This window comes from Mustela nigripes, chromosome 1 (assembly GCF_022355385.1).
Source record: "Mustela nigripes isolate SB6536 chromosome 1, MUSNIG.SB6536, whole genome shotgun sequence".
Lineage (NCBI taxonomy): Eukaryota > Metazoa > Chordata > Mammalia > Carnivora > Mustelidae > Mustela > Mustela nigripes.
Genome location: NC_081557.1, coordinates 121,376,501 through 121,390,612, shown reverse-complemented (window position 1 = coordinate 121,390,612; position 14,112 = coordinate 121,376,501). Strand labels below are relative to the sequence as shown.

Here is a 14,112-nt window from a genome sequence, read left to right as displayed (position 1 = left end):
CTGGGGAGGGCCCCTGGTCCAGGCCTGAGCTTTCCAGAGGGCACTGGGTCATCTCCACCATAGCCCTTGCAACCAGGTCCTGGGATGGACACAAGAACAGGACTCGGTCCCAGGTGCTCATACCTGGGCCTGGCTTTCTGGAGGCCCCGGAAAGAACACACTTTGCCTTAACACTCATTTCCAAGCTAGGGGAGCAGCAGGAATTGGAATCATCCTACGGGACAGGATGATTTAGGTTTTGAATGCTCTCTTCTGTGCTTGTTAATAATTCCTCCCTAGCGCCTCTCTCAGGCAGGTGCTGAGCTCCTGGCAGTAAGAACCTCCCTACTCCTTTGACTTGTTGAATGTGGGGACTGAAAAAGACCTTGGAGATCATCTAAAGGGCTTTAAACTCTACTCTCGGGTGTTGTTGAAGAAGCAGCTCTGTTGGTGTCCTTTACATAGAAGGGGATGAAGAAAGGGTTCACAGGCAAACCTCGGACAGAATACAGCCAACATGTTGTATAGTTGAAGAAACTGAGACCAAACAGGTGGAAGCGGCTTCATGGGTATGCAAACCTGTGCCCCCCAACAGGTCCCCGCACTCGGAAGGCCTCGTACTAGGTTTAATGTATTGAAATTCGTAAAAACTTTTAAAGAGGGTCCTCTCATGCTTTTGTTTTGCACTGGGCTCTACCAGTTATGTTTCTGGTCCTACGGCTAGAAGAAGGAACTTGCTTAAGAGTCACAGCTAGTCACGGGGACCAGAGCTCAGGGCCCGACTTCCAGGCCAGAGCACTGGCTAACATACCCTTACCTCTCTGTCGCTTCCTTCCCTCTGGCCTCTGGCCCCTCTGTGCTTCCGGATGGCCTCACTATGTCTTGGGCTGTCTGGGATGAGACAAGCAATTTATAAGCAACCCCAGGGAGTTCCCTTGGCTGCAGAGAGCAGCCTCGCCCACAGAGCTCTTGCTCTCAGCTACCACATCTTATAGAACTGCACCCACCCCCGTTAGCTGGCCTGGGGCAGGTCATTACCCAGAAGTCTCTGGAAGGGTCTTAGACCACATCTCACCACAGGATCGGGGCCCACACTGCTCTGGACCTTAATGATGATGGTAAGATGCTACACGTACTCAGAATGGTTTGGCTTCACCAACATTCTTGACAAACACTGTAAGAGAAAATCTAGTGAGGGAAAGACGAGACAGAAGTCCTCTGAAATGGTGGAGACATCCTGCTCCCATTGAGGAGGGAGTTAGGAGCACATGACCTGCTTTCTGAAACCCAGCAAGGCAATTCCAGTCTTCTGAGTGGAAGAGGAACAAGCTGGTGTGGATGACTATTTGGTGGAGAAAGGGCTGGCTGGAAGTCTGTGGGCTCCCTCCTGGCATTCCTAGGGTCTGCTCCCCTCACCTCCTTTTCCCCATTCTCAACAACAGCCTCACCAACCAGGTGGGGCCAAATTCCTGTTCATTGAGGCCTTTGGGGCAGCTCTCGTGTATTTTTCCTCCAGCCTCCGGGAAACCTTCTGTGATCTCTTGTAACACCCCAGGGGCATAGGCTGCAGAGCTTCGGGGGAAGACAAGGCTTGATTTCCAGTACACCTCTCTACGGGGTCTTCCCTCATCCTCCCTAGGAGCCAGGAGGAGCGACCACCTCTACCTGACATGGAAAAAGCAGGGCAGACAGCAAATATTTGGCCTTTGGATCATGGAGTTTGAAGAAGCAGGACTAGATTTCACCCACACGGAAAAAGTAAAGTGCCCAGCAAAGCAGGGCGGCCCTTCCAGGCTGGCCCTTCCCCAAGGGGAACCGGCTTCCAAGCCTCCTCCAAAGGCCCACCAATCTGAGAAGTACATCTGTTGGCCAACATTCACCTCCCCCCTCAAAGCCAAACACGGTGATGTTATGCTTTGTGGGGGAGAGGGGTGTTGGTGGGGACGGCACTTAAGGAAACGCGTGTGCTGAGGAGCACAGCCACCAGTGGCCAGGAGCCAGGCCTCCTCTGCCAGCCAAGCTGTTTCCACCGGAGGGCCCCTCCTGCCTGCTTGCTTGCCTGCCTGCCTGCCTCTGGCCAGGCCTCCCAGGCAGCCGCATTTTTCCATGCAGGCCGGTACCTGGCCCCAGGTGTCCCTTCTCGCACCCGAGGGCATAGAGCTGCCACCAGCCCATCTTGGAGCTTCCCACTGGCTTGTCTGAGACGTTAACAGCCACCTGTGGGATGCTGTGCACATCTGTGGTGAAAGCCCTCCCAGCTCTGTCAACTCCCCGCCCCCACACGCTGTAGGAACAGCCTGGTCCCCTGGGATTGGAGAGTCAAAGACCTGGGCTCAATTCCTGGCCCCATGTGAGGCTCTGGTCAAAGTGTTTCCCTCTCTGGGCCCCGTTCTCCTCCTGGGTGGTCCCTGAGGCCCCTCATGTCCTGACGTAACGTGACCCAGCCCCCAGGAACTCTAAGCCTGAGGACCATTTGGGGAGCAGAAGTGACTCGGTGGAGAGATGGTTGGAAGCAGGCCCACCGCACGAGCAGATCTGTGCCCCTGGGAGACTTGTCCTCAGCTGCCATATACAGGGCAGAGTCACACCCTGCTGTTCTCCCAGCGTAGGAGGAACAGCCCCTCCCTACAGAATCAGAGACCAGTGCCCACACTCCATGGACAAAAGTGTGGACAGGCAGAGAAAGGGCTGCAGAGTACAGCCCTGTGATCTCAGGAAAATCTACCAGGTGCCGCTTAGCAGAGGAGATTGTATCCAATCACAAGTGGGTAGACTGTGCCCCCTTTGAAAGCCTGACCCCCATCCTCAGACCATGGCTGCTAGAAGGAACCTGATTCTAAAAGAAAAGGAGCTGATGTGGTAGGGTGTAAAGAGGCATTAAACAGCTCACTTTTTTGGGGGGACCTGAGGGCTCGGATGATGGGGATTAGTTCCAAACCCTCGGGCACACACACACACACACACACATGCGCGTGCACATGTGTGTGGACGCACTGCTGACCTTCCCCTCCAGCTGGGGTCATTTTGATACTCGAAGACTCACATCCCAAAGCTAATTTGAGAGAAAAAAGAATTCTGCTTCTCAGCAGGTGTTCGCTGGAATAGCTTAGCAAGTTTCCTGGAGGACAGGCAGCTGTGCTAGGTGTGAGGCCTGCGAGTCCAGCAGTGGGACGGACCGGGCTCCTCATCACTCACATAGACGCTGCCCGTGTTTGCTTGTGTTTCGGTTAGCAGGTGCATGGGTGTGTACATGTGTTGTGAGCGCTGAAGCCCAAGGTTAGAGGGAGCCCTCTCACCCACCAGCTTTATAAGCTCGTAGCTATAATGGAGTCATTGATGCTCTCCGGCCACCTCCTCGGCAAATACATTGGATCATCTTTAATGCTCGTTCCAGCTCTAACATCCTCCTCTGTGGTTTCTCCTTCTGATAGGGTGCGCTTATTTATTTATTTTATTTGAGTCATGTTGACACACACTGTTAACTTAGTTTCAGGCTTAGGACAGAGCTGTGCTCACCAAAAAGTGTAACAGCCATGTCACCCTGCAGCACTGTTACAATATCATCAGCTCTGTTCCTTGTGCTGTGTCTTTTCTGCTCAGGACTTACTCACTCTGTAACTGAAAACCCGTATCTCCTACTCCCCTTCACCCATTTTGCCAGCCCCCCCCACCTCCCTTCTGGCAACCATCTGTCTCTTCTCTGTATTTATAGATCTGATTCTGTTCTTTGTTTATTCATTTGGTTGTTTTTTTTCCCCTAGATTCCATGTATAAGTGAAATCATATGGTATTTGTCTTTCTCAGTCTGCTGGTATTTGTCTTTCTCAGTCACTTAGCATAATATTCTCTGGTTTCATCCATGTTGTTGCAAGTGGCAAGGTTGCACCCTTTTTCGTGGCCACATAATATTCCACTCTATATACTGGGTATATATACATTTCTATCTATCCAGCTATCTATTGATCTTTATCTATTTTTCTCTCTGAATAAGACTGTGGAACCCACAGAGTAGTGTTAGAATGAGAGGTGAATGAATATGGTGACCCTGGCTGCCTTCTTCTCGCCTCACTCTCTCCCGGTGGCTGTCACTTAGGAGGTATCCACTACATCCGCCAGTGTGTAAATCTGAGTCCCCCATTACGCTGAAATCCTTAAAGAGGAACATCATGGGATTCCCAGAACCTAATGTTGGTCTCCAGTAAAGACTTGTGCTTCTATTTCACATTTACTGACCATCTGCCGTATGTCAGAGTTTGTATGTCTATCTGTACCTAAGGGCCAACGAAGATGCAAAGAAGGGCTCCACATCCTTTCTCTCAAGGAGCTTACCCTTTGCTGGAACTGGTTCTTTCCCTCTCTCCCGCCTTTGCTGCTCCTCTTCTGGATGACCCTGGTAGCAGCTGTGGAGCCTCTGGTTTTTAGGGGGCACCCATTCCTGAACAATCTCACCCAGCCATGTGGATTTGACACATGGGGAGAGGCTGGTGCAGCCAGGTTTACAACACTGGGCTCTGGACACCTATTACAAAGAGGATAACACCTCTCGCTAGAGACCTGCAGAGACCTCCTTCAAGGCTCAGATGAGATACCTTCACGTCCACCTGAACCCTAAGCTAAGCTATTCTGTATTCTGGGATGTTGCCCCATACTCCAGTGGTTTCTGCCCTGAGGCAGACAAGACAGACACACTTAAGAGGAAAACCAGATAATGAAGGGAGAAGAAGATACCAATCAGATGACAGGTCTATACAGTGGATTCGGTAGGAATCCTGTGGAGAAAGAGCATTAGAAGTTGGCGCACCTTGGAGAGGATTTCAGGAAGAGTTGAAGAGTAGACATAGACTTGTTACATTTAATCATTTTATAGTACATATGCTTTAGGAAAATTTTTGAAAAATTTAGTAACGCGGGAAAGAAAAAGTATTTATGTGAATTCCTACTCCTCAAAAAAAAAAAAAAAATTTGACAAGATTTGGAAGAGCATTCTTCCAGAAATCTTTCTGGGTGTGTTTGCACACAGATTTTTTTTTTTTTTCATATGGATAAGACTATACTTTCCATGTTATTCAGTATATGTATTTTTTTTTTTTAAAGTTTTGCCCATTTGTCAGAGAGAGAGAGGGAGAGCAAGCACAAACCAGGGGAGCAGCAGGCAGAGGGAGAAGCATGCTCCCCACTGCGCAAGGAGCCAGATGTGGGACTAAATCCCAGGACCCTGGATCATGACCTGAGCTGAAGTCATCAGATGTCCAACTGACTGAGCCCCCCAAGCATCCCTCTTTATATGTTCTTTAAAAAATTCAACAATAGAACATAGATATCGTCCCTGGGCCAAAAATAGAGATCTGCACTATTTTTTAAATGGTTGCATAATAGTCCATATATGCCTTTCGATCATTTATTTAACCAACCCCTTCTTGATGGGCATTTGAGTCATTTACGTTGTTCCTTGGATTTAGCATAGCATGCAGTGATAATTCTTACACATCCATCTTTGTCTCATGGTGTAAGTATCCCCTGAGGAAGAAGCTCCTAGAAGAGGGTTTGGGGAGTCCAAAGGCACGCTCATCTGAAGTTTGGAAACAGAGTGACACACTGTTCCACAGGCACAGCAGGCCCTTCATTCCCATGGGGTCTGAGGTGTAACACCTGAAGGTGGAGAATTTTGATCTTTTCAGGAAAGGAGGAAGTGAGTTCATCTTTGGGGAATAGCGGGCTGAGAAGAGGAGGAGTGGTGGCGACGATCCAGGGGCCAGGACTTGGCTGAAGGCAACTCCACACCACTCTCAGCTCCCCAAAGGGCTCCTCTCCAACCCTGCTGGGTTTCCCCTGAGCAGTGCAGAGAAAACAGGCTGAGGGGCTGAAGGCGCAAGGGCCGGAAGAGAAAGGTAACGGCTCCAGCAAGCTGAAGCTTATCCTGGGGGGCTCCACTGATGGCAGGATGGAGTAAGGAGTAAAAAGGCTTAGTGCAGCGGGGAGTGGGAAGAGCAGTGGGAATGGTCCTGGAGACCCTGCAGATGGACCGGCAGGGAGCTTTCTGCTGCAGAGGCTGAGCTGTGTTTGAGGCAGAGAGGAGACCCATAGATCCTGGGTCTAGGAGCCCCAAGGTCCAGAGAACCAAGGGACTTTCAACAAATGTTTTCTCCATTAAAGTTGATGGGAGGAGACAGGATAAAAAAGTAATCCAGCCCAGGCAATGGGCTTATCCAGAACAGTGTTCCCCGAAGCTGGTGCATTTCATTCCTAAGGTCATAATAGCCAACTCGATACCTGAATACCGGTTCCATGGGGTTTATTTTTATTTTTTTTAAGCATGTCAGGAAGTTCTACAATCAAATGTTTAAGAAACATAAAAATAAACACAGATTGAAGCAGGCTTTTTTTTTTGTGGGACTTGTCTATATCTTCACTATATTAATGTGAGTTTCTAAGATGGTAAATAGTGTATGCAGCATTTTCTAGACTTACTTGATCAAAGAACTTTTTTTTCACAAAGAGTAATTTGGAATTCCAAAGTGTTGCATAGGACATAGTTTGAAAAATATGTTTCTTTTCCTTCCTTCCTTCCTTCCTTCCTTCCTTCCTTCCTTCCTTTCTTTTGTGTGTGATGGGGAGGGACAGAGGGTGAGAGAGAGAGAGAAAGAGAATCCCAAGGAGGTCCCACACCAAGCGCAGAGCTCAACAATGGGCTCGATCTCACAACCCTCAGATCGTGACCTAAGCCGAAATCAAGAGTTGGATGCTTAACTGACCGAGCCACCCAGACACCCTGAAAAATGGGTTTCATGAAAGTTGGAAATCGGTCCTGAGAATAAGTGGCACTGAGAAAGGACAATAAATGATAGTAACAATTCCAGTAGGATTGAAAAAGAACCCCAATAAAAATGACAGCTACCATTTATCAGTATTCACTGTGTGCCAGGTACTTGTCATTTGTCACCTCGTTGGGTTTCCACAACAGCTTGTGAGTCTAGTTTGCACATGAAGCTGAGAAAGGGAAGAGGATCCCCATGAGAAAGAGAACAGGGACTTCAAACAGTGAAACACGGGGAGAGTGAGGGGTTCAAAGATCCAGAAATGTCAACAGAGACCAAGGAACTGGTGATCCCTATGCCTCTCCCCCATTCCCATGGGATTTGTGGGTTCAAGGGGAGGAGCTACTGTCTGCACAAAGGAGGACCAATATGTATGTGATGGTGGGGGAGGGTTGGGTCTCTTGCATGGAGTGGATAACGAGGGTCGTCTTCTCGACTGGAGGTTACAACACCCCTTGAAGTGGTGTCTAGAAATGGGGTCGGCATTTGAAATTATCACAGTGACCAGGGATGGCTGCTGACATTTAGGATGCCAAAGTCTGCACAGCGTGGGTAAATGCTGTCTAACGAAGAATTGCGCCCCCCAGAGGCTGAGTGCTCCCTCCGGAAACACAGAGGGTGAGAAAGGGGAGGAAAGTCACTGGGAACAGAGAGGGCTTAGGAGAAAGGGCCAGTTTCCCCTCAGCCTTTGTGGTGACCAGGAGCACAGTGGAAGGCAGGCTGCGCGCTGGCTCAGAGGATTCAGACGGAGGTGGCAGGAGGAGAGAGAAAACCTGTCCCAGAGCATTGAATGGGAGTTTAGGAACGAAGGAGCAGAAAGGAGGTGATTGTTACAAGGAAGCAGATCATGACCACTGGAAGAGCAGGAGAATCTGAAAGGGAAGGACCAGATCCATTAGAGCAGAGAGGGGCAGACTGATTCCCCCCAGACTGTAGATGTGTCCACAGAGGAAGCCTGTGGGGTGGGGGCAATGGCGGGAGGGTTCTAATGAAAACAATTTTGCAACCTTAATTATAGCATTCTGAAATCTTAAACTATAGCTATTTTGTAACTTTAAATATAGCATTGGCTCCTGAGAAGACTCTGAAATCTTTATTTTTGCCGACCCAATTGGCTGTTTTGAAAACCCACTCTGTGAACTCCATAGAAGATAATCATCAAAATATGTTCCTTGAAGTTCCCAAAGAAAGCCCTTTTATTCAGTTCCTCGAATCTCTCCCCCTTGCTGACTCTGACGGAAGATTGCAGTCCCAGAAAGGCTGAGGAGTGAATTAACTCCATATTTTTGGTCAACCAAGAGAAAGCCGGCATCGGCAACCACAGGCCAGTTAGCTGTTGGTTCACAGGTCCGGGCGGTTTTCCACCTCCCCCGGGGGAAGGGAACTAAGTTCAACCCCGACAGAGTCAGCAGTCACGCCTAACAATGTGCCAAGACACGCACCTTTGATCACACTTTCAACGTGGCTCTGTGGGAGCAGAAACTTTAAAAAAAAAAAAAAAAAAAGTGGTTTCTCTTGTGGCTATCCTTCTGATATCTGAGTCGGCTATTATGACCTTAGGAATGAAAGGAACAAATGCTCTTTCCAGTCTTCAGTGAGTCTGAGCTTGCAACTTTGGCTTTCGAAGGCTGTTGGATTGTTTGTTTGTTTGTTTGTTTGTTTTAAGCACACTGCCTGGACTTTGAGTAGAGAGCACTAGATGAAGCCTGGTGGTGCCTTTGGTATATCTTTCACAGGCCTGGCTTCTTTATCACCGTGACCGGCATATTCCCTTGTGACAGATGTAAATCCTTGGCACCTCTGGACTGGGGGAGGCAGAAACTGGCTTAGATGTTTGCTAACTGGAACAGCTTGCTGTCCCAAGTTTGCTGTGAGAGAGGGGCCTTCCCAAAGACTTACCATCCAGGCATTGTCATCGCTTCTCCAGTGTCCTTTGCCAAGCCTACCCTTCTTGTCACAATTTATCCTGGAGTCAGCAATATGGGAACGGGAAGGAAAGAAAGAACACGATGGAGTCTATTTCCCTTTCTGGACACGCAGTCTCCCTTCAGGTGTCCATGGCTTGCAATACGGCCTCTCCTTCAGCCACTGCAGACACCTGGCAGCCCACCACGTCTGACATACAGGTCCCCTCAGTTTTCGCTATTACCAGACATACTCAGTGTCACGGATAACATGTATGGCACAGGGAAGAGTCGCAGCCTTATTTTAGAGGGCTGTAAGATGCTGCTGGTATTCTAAGATTTTTAATTGGGACACCACTGGGAAAAAATACCCATGCCCCTCTAAGAGAGGCCTTTTAGCTTTAGGAGAGGAATATCCTATCCCTTGTTCTAGTTCTGAGAGAGACAGGGAAAGCAGACCCGACATTCTCCTGTGCATTCCGGCTTCTGCTTCATTCTTTTTCAATTCAAACACTAGGTTCCGCCTGCTTTTAAGCCTTTGCATCCTCAAAGCGTTTGCACTCCCCAGCACTCCCTAATCATAGAGAACTAAGAATGGACCAAATTTAAACCATATTTGAAGTCATTAATATTTATTTTTTAATAAAAATGACTTCTTAATCGAGACAGCGGAAGTTGAGAATTAACTAGGGATGCAGACCTTCTCATAGAGTCAGCAAACCCCATCTTTCTTGAACACCCACTCCATGATCAGCCCGGGGCTGACCAAGGCTGGAGGAAGATTTCAGACCTCAAGGAGATGTAAACAGATGTCAGGCCTGGATGGAGAAGGCTGTATGCGGCCCTGCGAGCCGTGTGTACGTGCGCTTGGATCTGCCTTCAGATCCCCGGACTTTCAGGAACCACAAATGGGCTCTGCAGCTTGTCAGCTCCTTCCCACACTCCCTATCTCTGAAAACTGTTTGGAAAGCTGGTATATCCAATACTAAGTCAGATCTCAGCACAAGGCATGGGAGACCGAGAGGGGGAGGAAAGTCGTTTCCTGTCTCTATCCACTCCACTTGGCCCTGCTCGAGGACGGAGTACAGACTCCTGTCTAATCAATCATCCTCTGATCAATCACAGCCTCTGGATCCTGAAGCCAAGATTTTCTCAGTGCTTTCCGTCTGTTTCTTCTTCTGTCCCCAACCAGAATAATCTTGGTGTAATGTGAATATAATGAGCCTGTACTCGCAAAGGGTTTGGCTTATAAAAGCCTCCCAAATGCTTTGGATTATGTTCCCATTAACATGAACAGGGGTAAAGTGGAGAGTTGCTAGAGCACTCCAGACATAGGTAAATTAGGGGTCCCCAAGGCCCATGGCTCAGGGCCAGTGAACAGGAAGTCCAAAGGATTAGAGAAAGGAGGAGACCCCTTTGGGGATCAGGGAGGGCGTGAGCTACGGAGCTGAGATGTCAACAGAAGGAACAGTGCCAAATGCTTGTGAACCCCTCATCTGCAGAGAGCCAAGTTCCGGGCTGGCAACTGTCATTTCCCTGCCTGTGGGCTGCAAAGTACCGGAACGGGGTCTTTCTTAATTCCCACTCACTAACGATTGCCAATTTGCCGGGGGGGGGGGGGGGGGGGTGGGGCTCAGTGGGAGAGCAGAGTGATGACAAAGCTGTGTGCTTTTGTTGGGGGGCGGTGTTTGCTGAAGGTCAGTGTCAGCCTCGCTTGATTTAAGTCCTCCCAGCTCCCTTGCAAAGGCTACAAAGAGCGAAGTGATGAAATTGGCCTTGGAGCCAGAACAGGGAGGAGGCCGAGTCCTGAGGGACTGCAGAGAAGCACCATCAAGGGGTGGGGAGAAATGAGAAACAGGGGCAGGAAGGCCTAGAAGGCATTTCTGCTCCAACAGATGGAAGGAATACTTCCCCCGGGGACCACGGCTGCGGTCCATCCGACAGCACACGGCTTGGTTCCGGCTGAGATCATCTGGGGCTGGGTAGGCACGGCTGCTTAGGGTGAGGTGTTGGTCAGAGGGGAGCGCGGAAGGCACCAAGGGATCTGAGCTTACGGCTTATGTTTATGGGAAAGGGATGGGAACCCTGATACCCCGCAGGCATAGTTACCCTCATAAACAATTGGCAGATTGACAACAGGATGGCAGCCTGAGACACAGAGAGGGGCTGGAAAGATTGATTTCTCGGGTTATTGATGAGGGGATCTGCCTCATAGTGGTACCTGCCATATAGACCTCCTTCTCCCACTCCCAAGACCCCAGTCCGCACACACACACTCACAAGAGCCCACTAGCTCCATCAGAGAGTGGCTCCCTGCCGTCCATTATTGGGGAGAGGAAAACAGCCAGAATTCAGGAGGTTTTGCCAGTGGCTGGCTCTGTGACTAGCCAGGCATGAAAACATAACCCCCTGCCCTCAACTCAGTTTCCTCACCTGTAAAATGGGGAGAATGACTTCCCACCCTGTTTCTCTCTCAGGCTAGCCGTAAGGACCAAAGGCAATATTGGATATGAGCTCAGCTTTCCGCCCTGTCCCCTGGATTGACTCCATCTTTGAAAGTGGGACACTAACCTTGGTCTCTTGACCAAGCTTCCCGTGGATCCCACATCAAGCATAGACCAGCTTAGGACTGGGAAGCATAGTGTAAAATCATAGATTCATTTACAGTTGTGTTTGTTGAGCAATTTCTCAGTGCCATCCACTGCCCTCGGGTCTTTGGGTAAAGCAGAGAACAAGACAGGCACATTCCCTGCCCTCAGATTTAAACACTGGGGAAAAGAGCTGCTGAATAAATAATAAGAGATAGATTGCCTTCTACAGCAGGAGGACACAGACCATGCCCAAGTTATCTCTAACAAGGGATGGGTCCAGTTGGGAAGCTCAAGGAAGGCCACTGAGGAAGTGACATCTAAGCTGTGACCTAGAGGACAAGCAGAAGGCATTCTTGGCAATGATGATGGAATCTTTAACTTGGGTTCATCTTCATCCCTTACCTCCTGAGCTCATTCTCGGCTCCTTTACTTACCTAGGGTCCTTGCCCACTTTGCCTCTTGGCTCCCTTTTTGATCAGTGGTCACAACTGCACAGCGTTTGGAAAATGAGGTCTCCAGGCCACTCAGCCTGCCTCAAGGTCATGGCCAGAGCCCATGAGCCCCCATCGCATGCTCAGTTAGCACCAGCCCCCTGCACTTCTAGCCACTCACTCGTTACAGAAGCCAGGTTTCTTGGCACCTGTGGGACCTTTGCTCTTTTCTCTGAGAAGGCAGTAGGCATGGCAGAAAAGATTTCCGAATTCAGATCTCAGCTTCACCGCACATTCTGTGTGCTGTTAAGCAACATTCTTCACTTTTCTGAACTTCAGTCTTTTTGTCCATAGAAGTGATACTTTAAAGATTTTACTTATTTGTTAGATAGAGAAGGAGAGATAGTGGAAGAGGGAACACAAGTAGGGGGAGTGGGAGAGGGAGAAGCAGGCTTCCCGCTGAGGAGGGAGCCCAAGGCCCTACATGGGGCTTGATCCCAGGGCCCTGGAATCATGACATGAGTGAGCCAAAGGCAGACGCTTAATGATTGAGCCACCGAGGCACCCCTTAGACTCTAAAGTGTATAGGGTTGTTGTGAAGATTGCCACAAGACAGGCCCCCAATTTTGAACACATTAAAAAAAGGAAGAAAGAAAAACAGAACTTCATGCTTTTACCCTTAGGGTCCCCAGCTTAAAATATGCTTGGGTTATGAAGCTTATGTAGTAAATACCAAGCGAATGGCCAAATGCATAGCTGAATTTGAAAGAAAACTGAGGAAGTTCTGAAGACCAAGAAAAAAAATCCCAATTAGGAGCTGAAACCCGCGGGTCAACAAAGACAGAATCTGGGTGTCTGGAACCTAGAGTCTTGGGAGTAGGAGGAACAAGGCTGCGAATGGCACAAAGAGGGGGACAGTGGACCTGAAGACCCCCACAAGAAAGCCTGCCACATTGTGTCACCCTGTGAAACCCTGGAATAGCCATTATTTTGTTGGTTTGTGTGTTTCCCCCCAGTCTTTCCTGATGGGTCAATGCCCATACCTCTGGCTAAAGCTTTTCAAACTCCCCCACATCTAATCTGCTTCTTGGAAAAAAGGGAAGGAGAGGAGCAAGAGGTTGGAGGAAGGGGGGTGTACCTGCCAGAGAGCGACTAGGAAACTGGATGTCTCTAGAGAGTCCAGAGAGTGGAAAGTGCTGTGCCAGCTAAATGCAGGCTTGCCCTCACATGGGCCCGGAGTCCAGTTTACATTCCTTGTGCATACTTAGGCAACCCAATTTAATTACTCAAACTGCTGTGGTCCCAGACTGGTAGTTCCCCTGGCACCTGGCAAAAGTCAAGGAAATCCCCCTCTGTCGTACAACCACCAAAATGGGTTCTGAATCAAATACCAAGAAGATGTATGGTGTGGTCTGGTACATTTTGGCTACATTTTCCCTGAATTTCTGTCTTAGATACGGTTGCCTTTCCTGATAAAGAATATCAGTGGCCATTTGTTTCCGCTGAAGTAGTCAGTTGGTCATGAACTTCCTAGTCTGGATGGTTACTGTGTTGTTCATGATGGTGGCGGAGTTCTAAGCAGCTGGGGAGGAAAAAAGGAAGGGATGTTTCTTGTAGTAGTCCTGGGGTTGGAAAATCAGCACTTTGCAGCCATCACCATAAAGAATCATAAACAGATACTACCTTTAGGGTAAATTTTTATGAAGAGCAGTACACACGTGTCTCCTTACAGATGACTTATTAGTCTGAGGGAAGGGGAAAACCCTAGTAATTACTTCACGGAGAAACCAGGCAACACCTCAGCCAGGTGATCAAAATGAACATCACCTCTGCGTGCCTCCAGATGTGACAGCTGGAGCAGGACACACCATTGTGTGTGCAGTTTATTGGCCAAGAACACATAACCCCAATCCAATCAGGAGCAAGCATGAGAAGAACATAAAGTGAGGATGGTTACCTTAAAAAGTATGTGGGAAGGGGCTGTCCTTTCCAAAAATATCAGTCATGAAAGTCAATAAAGGTGAAAGAGACAAGACAACGAAATGCAACACATTGACTTTAGATTGGCTCCTGTGCCAGAGAGTAAAGGAAATCTGCAGAGGGGAGCGTTGGCTGACGGTAACACTGTAGGTTAGATAAAGTATAAAAGCAAATTCATGATAAGCAGATATATGCATGTTGTCTTATTTTTGCTTCTTTCTTAAAAAAAGGTAGCATATTACATATGCTTCTCTGCACTTTGCTGTTTTTTATTTAATATGCCCTCGAAATGACTCCATGTCAGTGAATAGAGATTTCCTTATTCATTTGTATAGCTGCAGAGAGTCCCACTGTGTATGTATAACTATAGTATATTAACCAATTGCCCATAGTTGAACATTTAGGTAGTTCT

General features: G+C 48.6%; 1 protein-coding gene and 1 long non-coding RNA gene across 4 annotated transcripts in view; one reads left to right on the top strand and one right to left on the bottom strand.

Moving 5' to 3' along the window:
• The window catches only part of LOC131999699 (uncharacterized), an 81,637-nt gene that overhangs the window by 12,381 nt on the left and 55,144 nt on the right, over positions 1-14,112 (bottom strand). The window contains exon 3 of one of the 3 annotated variants that reach the window (XR_009399087.1): positions 669-870. The exons of 1 other annotated variant lie outside the window; for it this stretch is intronic. This is a non-coding gene — a long non-coding RNA (uncharacterized LOC131999699). Of the gene's footprint in view, positions 1-668; positions 871-1,125; positions 1,154-14,112 lie in introns of those variants that run through there. One more of the 3 variants, XR_009399093.1, reaches the window with a different exon arrangement.
• The window catches only part of SCARA3 (scavenger receptor class A member 3), a 52,576-nt gene that overhangs the window by 817 nt on the left and 37,647 nt on the right, over positions 1-14,112 (top strand). The gene's annotated exons all lie outside the window — the stretch shown is intronic.